Below are 14312 nucleotides of genomic sequence, written 5' to 3'. Positions count from 1 at the left end.
TGAATTTTATCTGGCCAGGGCGGCTTATTTTATATTGTATGGTTGTATTTTATTCTTATGTTTACATTTTTAATTTATGATTATAATTATTTAATTTATTGTTGTAAGCCGCCCCGAGGCTTCGGCGACTGGGGCGGCATAAAAATGTTTTAATAAATAAATAAAAATAAAATGGAAGGGCTGCAGAAAAGAGGGCTGGGTGCAGAAGATGAGAGCCGCTTTCAGTGTGATGAGGCTGGAACTGGCCGACTGCTCAGGAACTGCCGGGAGACGAGAATGGCAGTGTGAGACGGCCAAGGTGGCTCTGGAGAGTCTGGAGATGTTGGTTGCAGAGCTGCCCAGCCATGTTGGCTGCTACAGCAAACAAAGAACCAAGAAGGAGGCTGCCCCACGGAATGAGTCAGTGTTGCCGACTTCCTCATGAAACCAGGAGAAATCAGCTTGACTTCTGCATATCCCAAAGGGTGTAGCTTTCTGATGACAGAGATCCAAGAATAGGAGGGTTACATACTGGCAAGTGGCTCTGGTCATTCTGGGACATTGTCATGCCGAGAAGTTGCCCACTTCTCGTAAGTTAGCTAAGAAGGAAGCAAAAGGGAGGGAGGATTTTCTCTGCTTTCTTTTTAAAGCCACCTGCCTTGTAAGCAACTTTACTTCACACTGGAAATACAACTGTGGAACGGATTGTGTGAACAGTGCATCACAGTTTTTTCTTGGATGCAGCCAGGGGCACTTGGACACCTGGGTCCTGCCTCCATCTCCAGAGATGCAGATTCCCGGCTGCATCATCCCGGTCCTGGGCAGGACCAGTCCGAGTTCATATGTTATAACTGCCCCCTGAAATTCGGTGATCCCCAGATAACTTGGACTGCAGACTCCTATAGCCTCTGACCGTTGCCCATGCTGGCAGGGGCTGATGGGAGCTGTCACGTGGTTTTGGCCCAGGCCCTTGGAATGGCGCCCTGCACAGCTCCAGAATTGCCAGCTGGGGCTCACAATCAAAAGAGCCTCCTCTTCCCTCCACGCCCCATTGATAAAGGGATAATTACTGAAAGGACAGGGACCTTGTTGTGAAGTCATACACAGGGCATTTTGCCCCCCCCCCCCCCCGAATCACAGCTCAGATCCCGCCTGCATGCCCTCACAGACCTGGCATGGATAAAGTGTCACCAGGCAGGCACCGATTCCTTCCTCCTCCTTTCCCTGCACCCCAGGGTGCCTCCCAAGGCAGGCCACTGCACCCAGGGACATCGCCGGGGCCACCCTTACGCCAGTTTTGCCCAGCTTGTTCATCTCTCGTGGGGCACCAGCTCAGGGAAATCTGCCATGCACATTTGCTTGAAAGAAACTTCCACTGTTTTCAGTAGGAAATTCTCCCTGGTACGCAAGTGTGTGCAGGATTGCTAAACTGATGGCCCAGATGGCAGCTGTAAGAGCAGGTTATGCGAGAGAGCCCTGAGCCACTTCTGAATACTTGCTATGCTGGAAAATAGGCATGAGCCTCATTTCTGAGGAAATGTTTCTGCTTTTTTACAGCAGGGTGATGTTCTGAATCCAGAACATGCAGGTCTCTCGGATCCATGTTGAATATGCTTTGCCACAGACTCACGCTAGCACTATACTCAGATGTTTGTTTATCCCGTTTGGCGGGTTGTACAGTCATCTTTCTGAAAACGCTCTGAGTATTGCCTGTATTGAGATATTGCAATCATTATTTTGTTCAGTGATTTGATTGATCCGTCCAGAAAGTATTTGTTCCTGGCATTATAGCTCCAATGTTAATGCAGCAGCAAGCAATGCCAAAGTAATTCACACACTCTGCCTGAACAGAGATGCTTCCTGATAAAATGTTTTCTTAATGAAATGCTGATGGAATAAGACAAACGTTAGGAGGTTTGCCTCCTTAGCAGAAATAAGTTATGTGGCTTCCTTTTAGGAAGGCAACAACTGTGCAATAGTTATGAGAGAGGCGAGGCGCGTTGGCAATCTGATAAAATCAGCAACTCTCAGTTTCAGAAGGATGCTGTAGAACGTATCCCACATGCTAGAAACAAAATAGACTCTTCTGGCAAAGGGAACAAATTGTCCACTTTGATCAATGCATGGATTCTTTCTCTTTTGTAAATGTGTGGTTCAAAATTCACACTAACTCACTCTCTCTCTTTCTCTCTCTCACACACACACACACACATCTCAATCACCAGCAGGTAAAGGAAGCAGGCAGGCACTTTTCTATAGGGGGTTTAATACAATAATTAACCATGAATTTGTTGAGAAAATTGGGACATTTTAAATAGGCATAATTGCCTACTCACCAAAAAGCATTTGAGCAGTGCAGTAATGCTACTAACATAAACATGCTTGTGAGAACATTCCACTTCGCTCAGTCATATTCATTTTCCTGTTATAGTGAGTGTCCTATCAGAGGATCAGCAAAATAGAAGGATGACATAACTGTTTGGTCTGCTGGGTCCAAATGAGAAATACGTGTGTTAATTTATTAGCCAAATCTGTAGTCTGCCTTTCGACTGAATGGAGTCCAAGCCTGCTAGCAACAGAAATAAAACACAGGAAGACAACAATGAACAAGCTGAGTATCACCAGTCTTATCGAAACGCTTTCTTGCCTCCCTTAAGCTTCCACAGATCTTTTGCCCAGCAAGGGCCCTCTGGGCTTTCCCTGACATTTTGCTTTGGGTGCAATCCGGTGCTTCATAACATTCGAGCAGGTTGCTCTTCGGACTAGCTACATCCGCAAAATAAATGGCTTAAGGTCACAGCAAGTCGAGCAGAAGGGTGGGGATGTCATGTGGGTAGCGAAGTTAAAAAGCCAACAAGCTTTGCACTTCTGGCTCTTTGGTTTCTGCTTCCGGGCTCGGTGCCTACCTGAGGCAGGATGGGTTGAGGTGCATCTTGTGTCATCTGCTGTGTTCATGAAACAAAAGGAAATGCACTATTACAGCTCGACTTCACAGACAGAGATAAGTTTGTTAATTCGTCATTTTCATCAGACGATTCCAGGGAATACAGAAGTTAAAGGGTGGGAAATCTCAGTATTCTAAGGCAGAGCTCTATTCCCAAGCAACACAATTTAAGATCATCATAAATCATAGGAAAATGGAAGCAGAATGCTCACAGCATGTTCTCCCGAAGTTAACATTTTCAAGTAATGAGCATTTTTAAAAGTCACAACATCAACATAAAATGGTGTCAAACAGCTGTTGTAATGCTCAACATCAATTTTATGGAGACTCAACTACTAAACAGCAATCACAGTGATATCCCTTAGGAAGCATTAAGGGCGCCCCAGTGGAGAGCAATTTTGGAACTGCAGAACAACAAACCCAAACAAGGCTGTAATATACCCGTTAATTTCTTTTCCTGGATGTACTCCGCCAGCTCCATCTAGTGGCCAAACTCAACAGTCTTCTTTGCAGGAAGAGCTCAACGCAGGATTAGCTCTGATAAAAAGGAAAGCGCTGGACTGAAGAAGAGAGATCTGTGTAGGCTAACATCTACCTACCGATAATTATGGGGCTCAAAAGGATGTAGGCTTCAATGGGTCACATGCCTGGGGTTGTGTTCATTCCTCTCAGCATGGTAGGAGGGGGCTGGTCTATTTGGGCTAATGCCCAACTGGGCATCATAGATTAGGAGAGTTGGAAGGGGCCATGAAGGCCATCGAGTCCAACCCCCTGCTGGTGCAGGACACCAAGTCACACCATTCCACTCAGATGGCTGTCCAGTCTCTTTTTGAATGTCTCCAGTGTGGGAGAGCCCGCCGCTTCTCTAGGAAGCTGGTTCCACTGTCATATTGCTCTGACAGTGAGGAAGCTTTTACTGATGTCCAGCCTGAATCTGGGTTGTCACAGCTTGACTTGATTATTCCATGTCTTACACTCTGACGTCAGCAAGAAGAGATTTTGATCTTCCTCTTTGTGACAGCCTTTGAGGTTCTTATTGAGGGATAGCATGTCATCTTTCTAATCTCAAGAAATCAGCTTCCCTGGAGCAGGTGAGCCTCCTTCACTCACAGAGAACAGACATTCACCACCAAGTAAAGAATATCTGTTTCCCCAAGGAAGGCCTCTGATACTTCAGCTCACAGGAGTTAAACAGGAAACCACGGAGTCCTGCTTCCCACAGGAACTGCTGGATGGCAGAGCTGTAGCCCTGTCACAGGGAGACTTGTTCAGCTAGTTCACACTCCAAAGACTGACTCAAAGGCTGTCCTGCTTCCAAGTGGGGGGAAAATGCTCTGGGGAAATCAGCCTTTCCTTCTAGACATTTATGTAAAATGTTGCTCATCATGTCTATTGTTCTTTCCCTTTAAAAAATGAAGACCTTGTGAAAGGGGAAGGACATCAGGGATGTACATCACTAGGGGCTGTGGATACAGTGATCCCAGCCTAGGGTGCAACTTTTGGCGGTGGGAAGAAACTGCTGAAGCTACACTGCAGGTGCTCATTCATTCATTGGGCATTTCGATACAGTCCAATATCCAAACCTCTAATTTGCTCTGGTGCATTTGAAGGACTGCCCATTAGTGCTGCTGTGACTTCGGGTAGGTAGAAGAAAATTCTGGCTTAAAAAAGCCCCGATGGCAGCAGTGAGTGGACAGTTAGCATTGAACAAGTGGTTCCATTTCACATGGATTGGATGTACGCCTGAACATAGCGAGGGGCTTTGCGATGTCCGAGCAGGCAAGAGCAGTGCCACCAGGAGGCCAGGCTCCCTCTTCAGGTTCCTAGCAGTCACCCAAGGCGGAATGTCCGAAGTGGAGGCACCAGACTAAGAGGCGTCCACCCTCCCCAAGAGTGATGGTCCAGAGAGGACAGGTCGCTCTAATGGCGAGGGAGGGGGGAAGCTCCTGAAGGGCAGCTACTGGGCAGCGGCAGTGGCTGAAGGCAACACTGGTGGAGAATCTTTTACAGGCAAGGGCTAGCTCTGGTTCCCACTGTGCGGAAGGAGGCCAGGGGAAATCACCGCGGAATTGCCTTCTCTTAAAGACCCCAGGGTGAAACCGTCCAAAATGAGACAAGGGATCTTACTGGAGGATGAGACTCTGAGGTTATCGGGCGAGGAAGAGCCAAGGAGAAGGATGAGCATGTGGCCGCTAATGATGCAAGTGGATCAACGCCGAGGGGCGTCGAGCGGCTGACATGCAGAGGCAGGAGGAAAGTCCAGTGCTGCACGGCAGGTTCGCCTGGAACACGGAGCGGGAGAAGTGTGGCTCAAGGCAGCCTGGAAACCGGAAAGTGAGAACCCGAGCGGCGTGCATCATGGCCCTCGGGATGAGTGAATTAAAATGGACGGGAGTGGAGCATTTTCTTTCAGAAAAGCAGAAGGCTTTTTGCTCCGAAGATGGAAAACACTGAAGCAAAGGAGTGGTTTTAATTCCAAGACATGATGTAACACAAGCAGTGAGGTCTGACTGGGTGCAAAGCAAGACCTGCGGCCAAGAAATTAGCAGAAGACTGAGACTTGGGAGGACAGCAATAAAGAAATGAGAAAAGATCATCCAGTGTAAAGGCAGCTCACCGATCACCAACACTGCGATCATCCACACTGTTGTGCTCCTGATCACTATGTATGGGTGTGATCTGGACAGTGAGGAAAGCTGACAGAAAGAAAGTTGCCGTATTCGAAACACGGTGCTGGGGGAAAGCTTGCATGCGCAAAAGGGGTCCTAAATCAAATCAAGTCAGAGCTTTCCCTGGAAGCAAAACTGACAAAAAGAAGCTGTTGTACTTTGGGCACATCATGAGAAGAGGAGACTCTCCAGAGGGGAAAGTCATGCTAGAGAAAGTCAATGCAGAAGAGAGAATTTGACTCCCGAAAAGAAGCTGCAGCCTTGCAACCAACATGGAAGCCACCCCTCCAGTATCTGCAGACTTAGGCTCAGCCTCGCCTTGAAAGCGGTTAAGCTGAGACGGAGCTGCAGGATTAAGACTGCCCAGCCAGCAACCTTCCTCCGTTCCCTGTGCAGCACAAGCAAAGGCTGCCTCGCGTGATGCCCAACAGGGGCGCCAATTGTGCAGTGTCCGCGTGGGGCTCAGCGCCTGATGAGCCCCTCACGAATTGGAGTCCCAGCCCCAAAGTGGGTTCCTCACACATCTCCAGCAGTGCATTTTCAAGCGCTGAGCAAGGCTGTGGAAGGCAGGACGTTTTGGAGGGTTGTCACCCGTTCATCCACGGGGCTGCCGCAGGACAGAGATGACGCAAAAGCCCATAACACAAGCAGGTGCTTCTGTTGTGGATGATTGTTCCGGCCCTTTCTGTGAAACTGTTTGGTGCAGACTCCGGCCCTGCAACTCAGGAGTCCTTTTACTGTCATCCCGATGACAGAAAGGGAAGGCCTCATTTTGCTAGGCACTCCTAAAATGCAGTGCCTAGCAAAGACACATTGGGTGCAGAATCTAACTAATAAAACATGCCTGTCGTTTCCTCGTACTCATCTGTTGGTCTTTGGTATCGAATATTATCTTGGTATTGCCAATCGTCTGCTGCCTCCACATGCGCCTTGTTGAATATTCCTTTGTGATGCTGCTCCATAAGGAAGGAATAAATCACGCCTAAAATTGTTTTGCTGTACTGGCTATGCAGGATTCACCTCTAATGTACTTCCAAATATATTGTGGGCAGAGGGCAGAAGTATATTCCCTGCTCCTGCTGTTTCTGTCAGATCCCTGTGACTTCATTCGTCCCGTTTCTGCCCCCCCCCCTTTTTGGAGGAGCTGAACTTCTGAAGCGGGAGGAAGGGTTTCTGTAACTCAAAGAGGCTTCCTGCTCAGTTTAGGGATCGTCTGGGTTCTAAAACTTGCAGGGTGCCTGTATTAGTGGAGGAGTCAAGATCCCTGTGGAAGGCACTCAGGATGGGCTGGGCAATCAAAAGATGCTAGAGATCTCCAGCTATCGCCTTGCCACCCAAAGCGTGCATGATCCCCATTCATGGGTGCTTGGAGTGCATGGGAAACCGAAGCGGGGCTGGTTCGATCCACCGAGGAAATGTGTGCAAAGCAAACTGGAAAGTGGAACGAAGATGAAAGCACCTGCTCAACAGTTGACTAATAGCTTGAGTGAATGTGTGCTCACACTCATGCTCAGTACTTTGAATGGGACATGCTCTCTCGGTCTGATCAAAAATGAATTTCTTATCCACCTCCAGTCCATGCATGAAATGGGGGCATTTCTAGGTGAGGTTCCTGACCTTCCTTCAGGTATGAGCCTAGTGTAGTCATTAATGCTGCAAGCAGGTAAGAGCTTACATAAGAAAAGAACGATTTCGGGCAGGGGCATTTGCTTTTAATGCACAGGATTGTCTCTGTGAGCATCTTCTGGATATTATTCATTTGAACAGGGATAAAACATGTCTTCAGAATTCAGGCATTCTCTTTGAGTTCAGATTCTTTAAAATCTTTATGAAGAAGTGAGTGCCTTTTTATACTGCAAGTGTAAAACAAGATACAGTCTGGTTTGGGGGCTGGAACACCACAGCAAAGCAGTGAAATCCAAGTGCAGTTGGAAGGGGGAACAGGGAGTGACATGGGGAGGAGGAGGACCCACTGGGAACATGGTACTGGGAAGATGAAGGGAACCCATGTTTGATTAGACAAATGCTCCCAGGAGAGACATCATGAGGAAATGGAGAACCAGAGGAGAAACAGTTGCATGGAGAACTTTAAACAGAGTGGCCTAGAAATACTCAAGACGGCCAAAAATCTATGAACTGGGTGACCTGTCACTGCAGCCTTAGAGAAGAGCCAAGACTGGAAGCACTGGGTTAGAATTGTTTTTAGTCATACTTCGACTTACACCTACCAAAATTAATGGGACTTCAGTTATTCCCACAGGTCCAAAGATATAGATTTAATTAAATCTAATTAATTAAATTAGTTCCAAGATATAGATTTAATTAAAATTAGATGTACTATGGAATTTCATCCTGAGCATAATTTTGACCTGAATGTGCAGGTTCTTAGTTGGGACAAGAAGACAGGTTGCATGTTGAAGGAAGCAAAATGTCAACGATAAGAATTGTGCCATCGTTTAAAAGGATTTGGCATGACTCCGTTTTGCACATTGTGTAGTGAAGGTGAAAACTCCAGCCAGGAGAAAGAATTTTGAGGAATTTTTTAAAGAGTTTCAAATATATAGGATTAGTAAATTTGATTGGTGTGCCTGTGTGTGGGCAGCATATTCACACATCTTTAAATAAAATAGCCTAAGTGCCACACTGAAACGATATATCAGAATTAACAAATGATTTTTATTGCAATACTTTGGGGGCCAAACCAGAAGCGACATTAAATGTGTGCGCACATTTAATATATCTTGCTTTTGTGCTAAATTATAGCCACAGAGGAACAGCTCAGGTTCATGACCAGAGCATGTGAGAGTTAACCCTTTTATTGATTGATAAATAAATAATATACTGCACACACCACAGTCTGATGAACTGATGCTGCTATTAAACCTCAGAAGGAAGCTTCCACTGGGGCAACAGCAACCTTCCTTCCTGACTAATAGCTGGCGGGGGGGGGGGGGGGATTTGCATCAGGGCCACGTGCCTCCCCAGAAGTCACACAATCCTGATGTTGATTCCTGCCCCAGCTGTAATTTAGGGGAGAAGACTAGAGGATGGGCTCGATGCATTTGCAACTTTAAAACAGCATCATCACATGTGGCCCTCAAATGCTCTCTTCACCCAGTCCCTCAGCCACGGTCTGCGTCGTTTGATTGCAACAGATGTGCCACTCAAGGAAAGCCTGGCGGGCGATGCAAAGTGGAATGAGACCGAGATGCTGAATGATTGCGGAAGGAGTGCCCATCGTCTGGCAAGCAGCACAGCTCAGAAGTGGAATTGCACCAGAGGCTGTGCTGGGTTCCTACTCTCATTTCAGTCACAGGCAAAGCAACAGGTACATGTGGAAAGAGAGAGATTAAAATGCTGCTTCACATACCTCTGAAGAATTTTAGGGTCAGAGTAGCAATTTGACAATTGGCTTTCAATAAGGGCAGTGACGGATCTTTGGTTAATATTCCAGTGATACAGATGCCAACATAGAATGAAAAGATAGGCGAGCATTTCATGGATATAATAACTATTTGTGATCTTGGGAATATTTTTACAGTGACCAGCCAAAATCAGGAAATGAGCAGTTTTAATGAAAATCCAGCCACAAACATCTGCATTTGACAAAACTAACCATCTCGTGTAAGAGAGAGAAAACAGGGAAATTCATAAGCCACGCCAAAACCACATGATGCTTTACTTAGAGTTGGAAATGACTCAGTATCATCAAAAGCTGTTATATATCTGGATGTACAGTATATGGCTGTTATTTGTACAAAATACTAAAATATCAAAGAAATTACATCTTCCAACTGTCCTGAGTGAATTTGTCCCCAATATGGTGGAGACTTTCAGTTCGGAAGGCCCATGGTCACTTTAGCTTCATTCACAGCTACACTGTTTAGAAGAGAATTCCTTCACATGGCCTGCATGGGAAAATAGTTAAGGCTGATTCCGCACCACCTTTACCTGTGCCTGAATTTCTTGTGAAAGAATTCATTTAGCTGTGAACATAGCCGGAAGGTGGGGACCAGAAATGTGCAGTGTCCAAACAGAGAGAGAAATCAGCGAGCATTCATTTTGTTACAGAAACCAGGAGTGAAATTGACTCATTATTCACAGCATGTTGGCTGTTTCTCTGAGAATCTTTCATCCACAATCTTTTCACCCATGTGCTGGGTCTCTGGTAGAAGAGGAGGGGGACCATGTAAGCATTGCTGGGCAGAGGTGTTTCAAGCGAGCTGGGGCACTCCAGCACTGACCGGAAGGCCTGGCGCTCGTCACGCGACAGCTCAGGGCTCTGCACAGCCAATTGAAGTGATCCAAGCCCCCTACACAGGAATCCCCGGGAGGGCTCCGTGCCTCTGGAAGGGCAGTGGGGCCCTGTTGAAACAGCTGGCAGAGCCCCAGGGAGCCTATTGAATGCCCCGTGGTGGAAGAGAGCCCTAGCCTGGTGCAGAAAGGATCTCGGCATCAGGGCCTGGCAGGCTTCAGTGGAGAAAAGCAGAAGAGCACGCCAAGGGCACAGCAAGTGCGAACACAGGAAGAAGCCGGGCGGGAGGCACTTAAGGCTCCTCCTCTGATCGCCAAAAGTCACAGAAGACAAGCCACAGCTGCCGCAAAGCCTCTGCTGCCGGGAGACCTCACCCTGCCTTCCCACGGAGAGAGGATGCCAGTGCCCTCCTGCTTCTCATGACCAACAAGTTCCGACAGAACTGTTCCCGTGCTCATCTGTCCAGGCAAGATTGCTAGATGAGAGGAAACCCCGCAGAATGGCACGCGCCTCTCCAGTGTAGGTTTCACGGCACGTTCTCATACATCTCCTTTGGTGAGGTGGAAGCAATTGCTCACTGTGATCCTATCCAGTGCCGATTATTCAGTCCAGCACCCTGACGACGGTGGCCCTCCAGCAGCATTCACTCTACACGGTGCTTCTTTTTTCCCGGATCAGGCGCCTAAGCAGTCACAGCCAAACAGGGATCCCATGGCGCATAATGTCATGAACCCACCGGTCCGGTCAGGTGTGTGCCATGATGGCATACATGCGAGTGACACGCAGGCTCTCCGGCTCCGTCCTGTGGGTGGATCTCAGGCATCCAGCCAAGGAGCATTTCCTTATTCAGCTACTGCCCAACAGATGGAGCTCACTGGGCAGCGAACAACACTAATAAATACAATGAAGTATTTTACCTAAACATTAAAAAGCACACATTTTAAACCACCTTGTACAGCTAGGCCTGCAGACACGCAGCCGGCAATGCTCCCCTGCCTCACTCCTGTGCTATTTGGAGATGATAAATGCCTCAGCAAAGATGGCAGCTCTAACCCAGTACCAAGAGGGTAATCAATTAGTGCCAGGTGAGCCTCAGTGGGAGACCATTCCATAATTTGGGGGCTGCCACAGAGAAGACATTGCTCCTTGTTGCTCCCAGCCAAACTGCCCTTGGATGTGGCATTCAGAGGAAGGCCTCCGATGCCGGGTGCCTGAACACGCTGTGGGTGGGAAAGCATTTGGTTGGGTGTTGTGGTCCGAAGCCATGAAAGGCTTTACAGCACCTGAATCAGCCTAGGAAGCATATAGACGGCCAGTACAAGTGGGCCCGAGTGGGGCTTCTCCAGTCCACGTTATCAGTCTGCCCAGCACACTTTGCCCAAGCTGTCGCTTCCGAGCTGTCTTCAAGAGCAGCCCCTCATGGAGCAATATGGGGCTCTAGCTTAGAGGTCACCAGAGTGGAAATGATTGAGACCAGACTGTCCCTGTCCAGATAGCCGGGCCGCTCCATGCCGCTGAGGCCATCTGAGCCTCGAGCTGCAAAGACAAAGCACGCCCAGGCTACGAGCCTGCTCTGGGGTGCACCACAAGCCTGACTGCAGAGAGGACTCAGAAGGGCCACTGTGTCGATGCCCAGGGCATCTCTGCATTCCAGGCAATGACTGGGGTATCGACAGAGCCGCCAGCCACAGCAGCTGGAGAGTCCCCCAGGGCCCTTGAGAATCCTGCTGGGTCCATTAGCCTCCAGGGGGGACCATTTAATTGGGGCACCACCCTTTTAGGGGGGAAAGCTGCAGTTAGTTTGGGTCTCAGCAGGCTGTGATCTGACCAAAGTCCCCCACCTTCAGATCGTTGTCCCCCTGCCCAGTTGAAAAACCCGCATCCAGGGGGAGTTCAGCTGCATGCGTCAGGCTGGTCACATGTTGGGACCATCTCTTGGGTGTGATATAGTAGACAGGATGTCATGAAGCCCCATAATGAGTCAGATCAGGTGACTTGCTGACATAATTGCAAGTGAAAATGATGCTTTCTGAAGCAGCCCTGAGAGGGAGCCCAGCCAGGCAGGGATCGTGTCGTACTCTCTATTTCCAGCAACTGGCTTTCAGGTGGTGACATTTCTGCAGGAGCCTCTTTGCAACCTTGCTTGGCGATGGCTTTTGCTGGTGAAACCCGGCTTCTTCCCAGGAAAAGCAACACCATCATGTAACCCAGAGTTGGAGCACCAGCCAGCAGTGTCAGTGGGAAGTGATGCTTGGGGTCCAGGCCATGGATTCCCCAGCCCTCAGTCTAAATCAGCATCGTTTAACCTCTGCGATACAATCACGCACCCGCATGCAACTCTCCAAGGGTGGCTGGCTTGTGGACCTCAAAATATTTTGACCTGCAACTCTTACAATCTCTCACCATCGGTTCTGCGGCTATGGCTGCTGGAAGTTGTAGGCCAAATATCCGAAGGGCCACAAGCTGCTAATCTGTGTGAAGAAGATGGAGCTGAACTTTAGAAAGCAATACTAAGGGGGCAGTCCATCAGAACTCTCAGCAAAGGAAGCTCTCAAGCCTGTCTTGTGACACAGAAAAAAGGTTTGCCAGCAAACATGTGGCACAGCTCAAATAATGAGTGTACAAGTACAAACGCAATCTTGTGCTATAGATATTTTTATACACATTTGTCATTCTGGAAGCCACAATACAATAGGTTCTAAGGCTTCTTGTGTGTACAAAGAGGCCAAGCCAAGGCTGCTAATGCTGTGCTATGGGCTCTCATTCCACGGAATCAGTTTTCCATTGCCTAAATGTGACTTGGGAAATCAGCTTCGAAATGCTTTGTACCTAGAAGCCAAGCTCAGTTAGAAATGACCTCCATAGATATGCTCCAAGTACAGAGCGAAAACCAATTTGAAGCCCACCGTGGCAACAGCAAGGTTAACCTAAGCCAGAGATGGTGTTTCAAGCTGTTACACCAGCACCTGCAGGACAAGTGAAATGTTTTACATGGAAGGGCATCCATTGCCACTGCTGCTCCATCATAGCCTAGCCAGCCAGCCGTTTCCACATAGACTTGCTGCAGGGCTAGGGCTACAGGAAAGCATGGGCATTAGCTGAGCCATGCTGCGTCTAAATGGGGCAAGACTAGAATGGTGATGGAGAAAACCCAGAAGTACTGGCACAATAGCATCTAATCTTGACTTCCCTGAAATAATTGTCAAAACTTAGTTCATCCCAGAAGAGAAAGGGTTCAATGAAAGACGTATCAGGAGTAACTTGTGGCACCCAAGGCAAATGTAATTTTTAAACAACTATTTTGAGAATGGTTGCTCCGGTAATAGTCACTCTCTGTCATGCTGTTTTGCCTGTAGTAAGAGTGGAAATGATGTTGAATGTCATTCTGACATGTGTGGAAGAAATAATAGTCGTGATTATGGTATTTTGGACTGCCAGACAGTGAAACTCTACCTGTGTCCAAGGGATTTAATACCGGTAATTTAGCCAACTCCACAATGAAATGAAGATGGAAGAGAGAAACCTAATAGAAAGTGTGAGTGCTTTATAAGCGTGTCTGAAAAGTGGTGCTTTGTAAGTCACGTACATTTCTCCATAGCAAGTTATTCCTTGGGAATCCTTCAGGTGTAGTTTCAAGCCAAACCACCAGGGTATGAAGGAAAAGATTTTGTTCATTAATTTTTATTGTGAATTTAAAACATAAAAACAAGCCAAAACCCAAACAAACATAAGCATAAAAAATAAAAAGCCATAAAATATAGTATTGCCGTTTTCTAGCAAGGTTTGAATATTACCATCATAAAAATATATATGTAACATGAACCCTTATATATTTTATGAATGATAGGCTATATTGCCAGCCAAGTATGAGAGGGTGTGTGTGTGTGTGTGTGTGTGTGTGTGTGTGTGTGTGTGTGTGAGAGAGAGAGAGAGAGAGAGAGAGAGAGAGAGAGAGAGAGAGAGAGAGAGAGAGAGAGAAACTTGGGCACTTTGAATATGACACAGAGAAAAAGCTTTGAGTTTTGAGACTCTAAGTTAATAGCATGGGTTAGGAGTTGGTGGTGGAGGCATTGTCTGGCTGCCTCCCTGGAGATCTGAGGTGGAGGCTCCAACTGTGCCTCCCCCTTCTTTCAATCTATATCTAAATTGAGATGTGCTGAAAAACCATTTCCAAGCCCCCCAAATGACACCCTAAACACAGGCACACCTGTGCAAGAGGTAGTTTGTTGTGTTAAAAAATATCCTGAATGGAAAAATCAAGACCATTGAACCTGAAAAAGGACGTTGTAGAACTGGAAAAAGCTCAGACAAGGGCATATGAATTGCTCAAGGGGCTGTGGGAGAAAAGGTTGACATGTCTGGGACTGAGTCGTTATAAAAAGGCTGAGCAAAGGGAGACATGACAAAGGTGCATGGAATTATGCCTGATGTGGAGGAAGTGGATGAGCAAGTGTTTTTCTCCCTC

Source organism: Varanus komodoensis, unplaced genomic scaffold (assembly GCF_004798865.1).
Source record: "Varanus komodoensis strain SLA01 unplaced genomic scaffold, ASM479886v1 scaffold18_1, whole genome shotgun sequence".
In the NCBI taxonomy this organism is placed as follows: domain Eukaryota; kingdom Metazoa; phylum Chordata; class Lepidosauria; order Squamata; family Varanidae; genus Varanus; species Varanus komodoensis.
The sequence above is the reverse complement of the archived record's forward strand: the minus strand, read 5'-3'. Positions refer to the sequence as shown.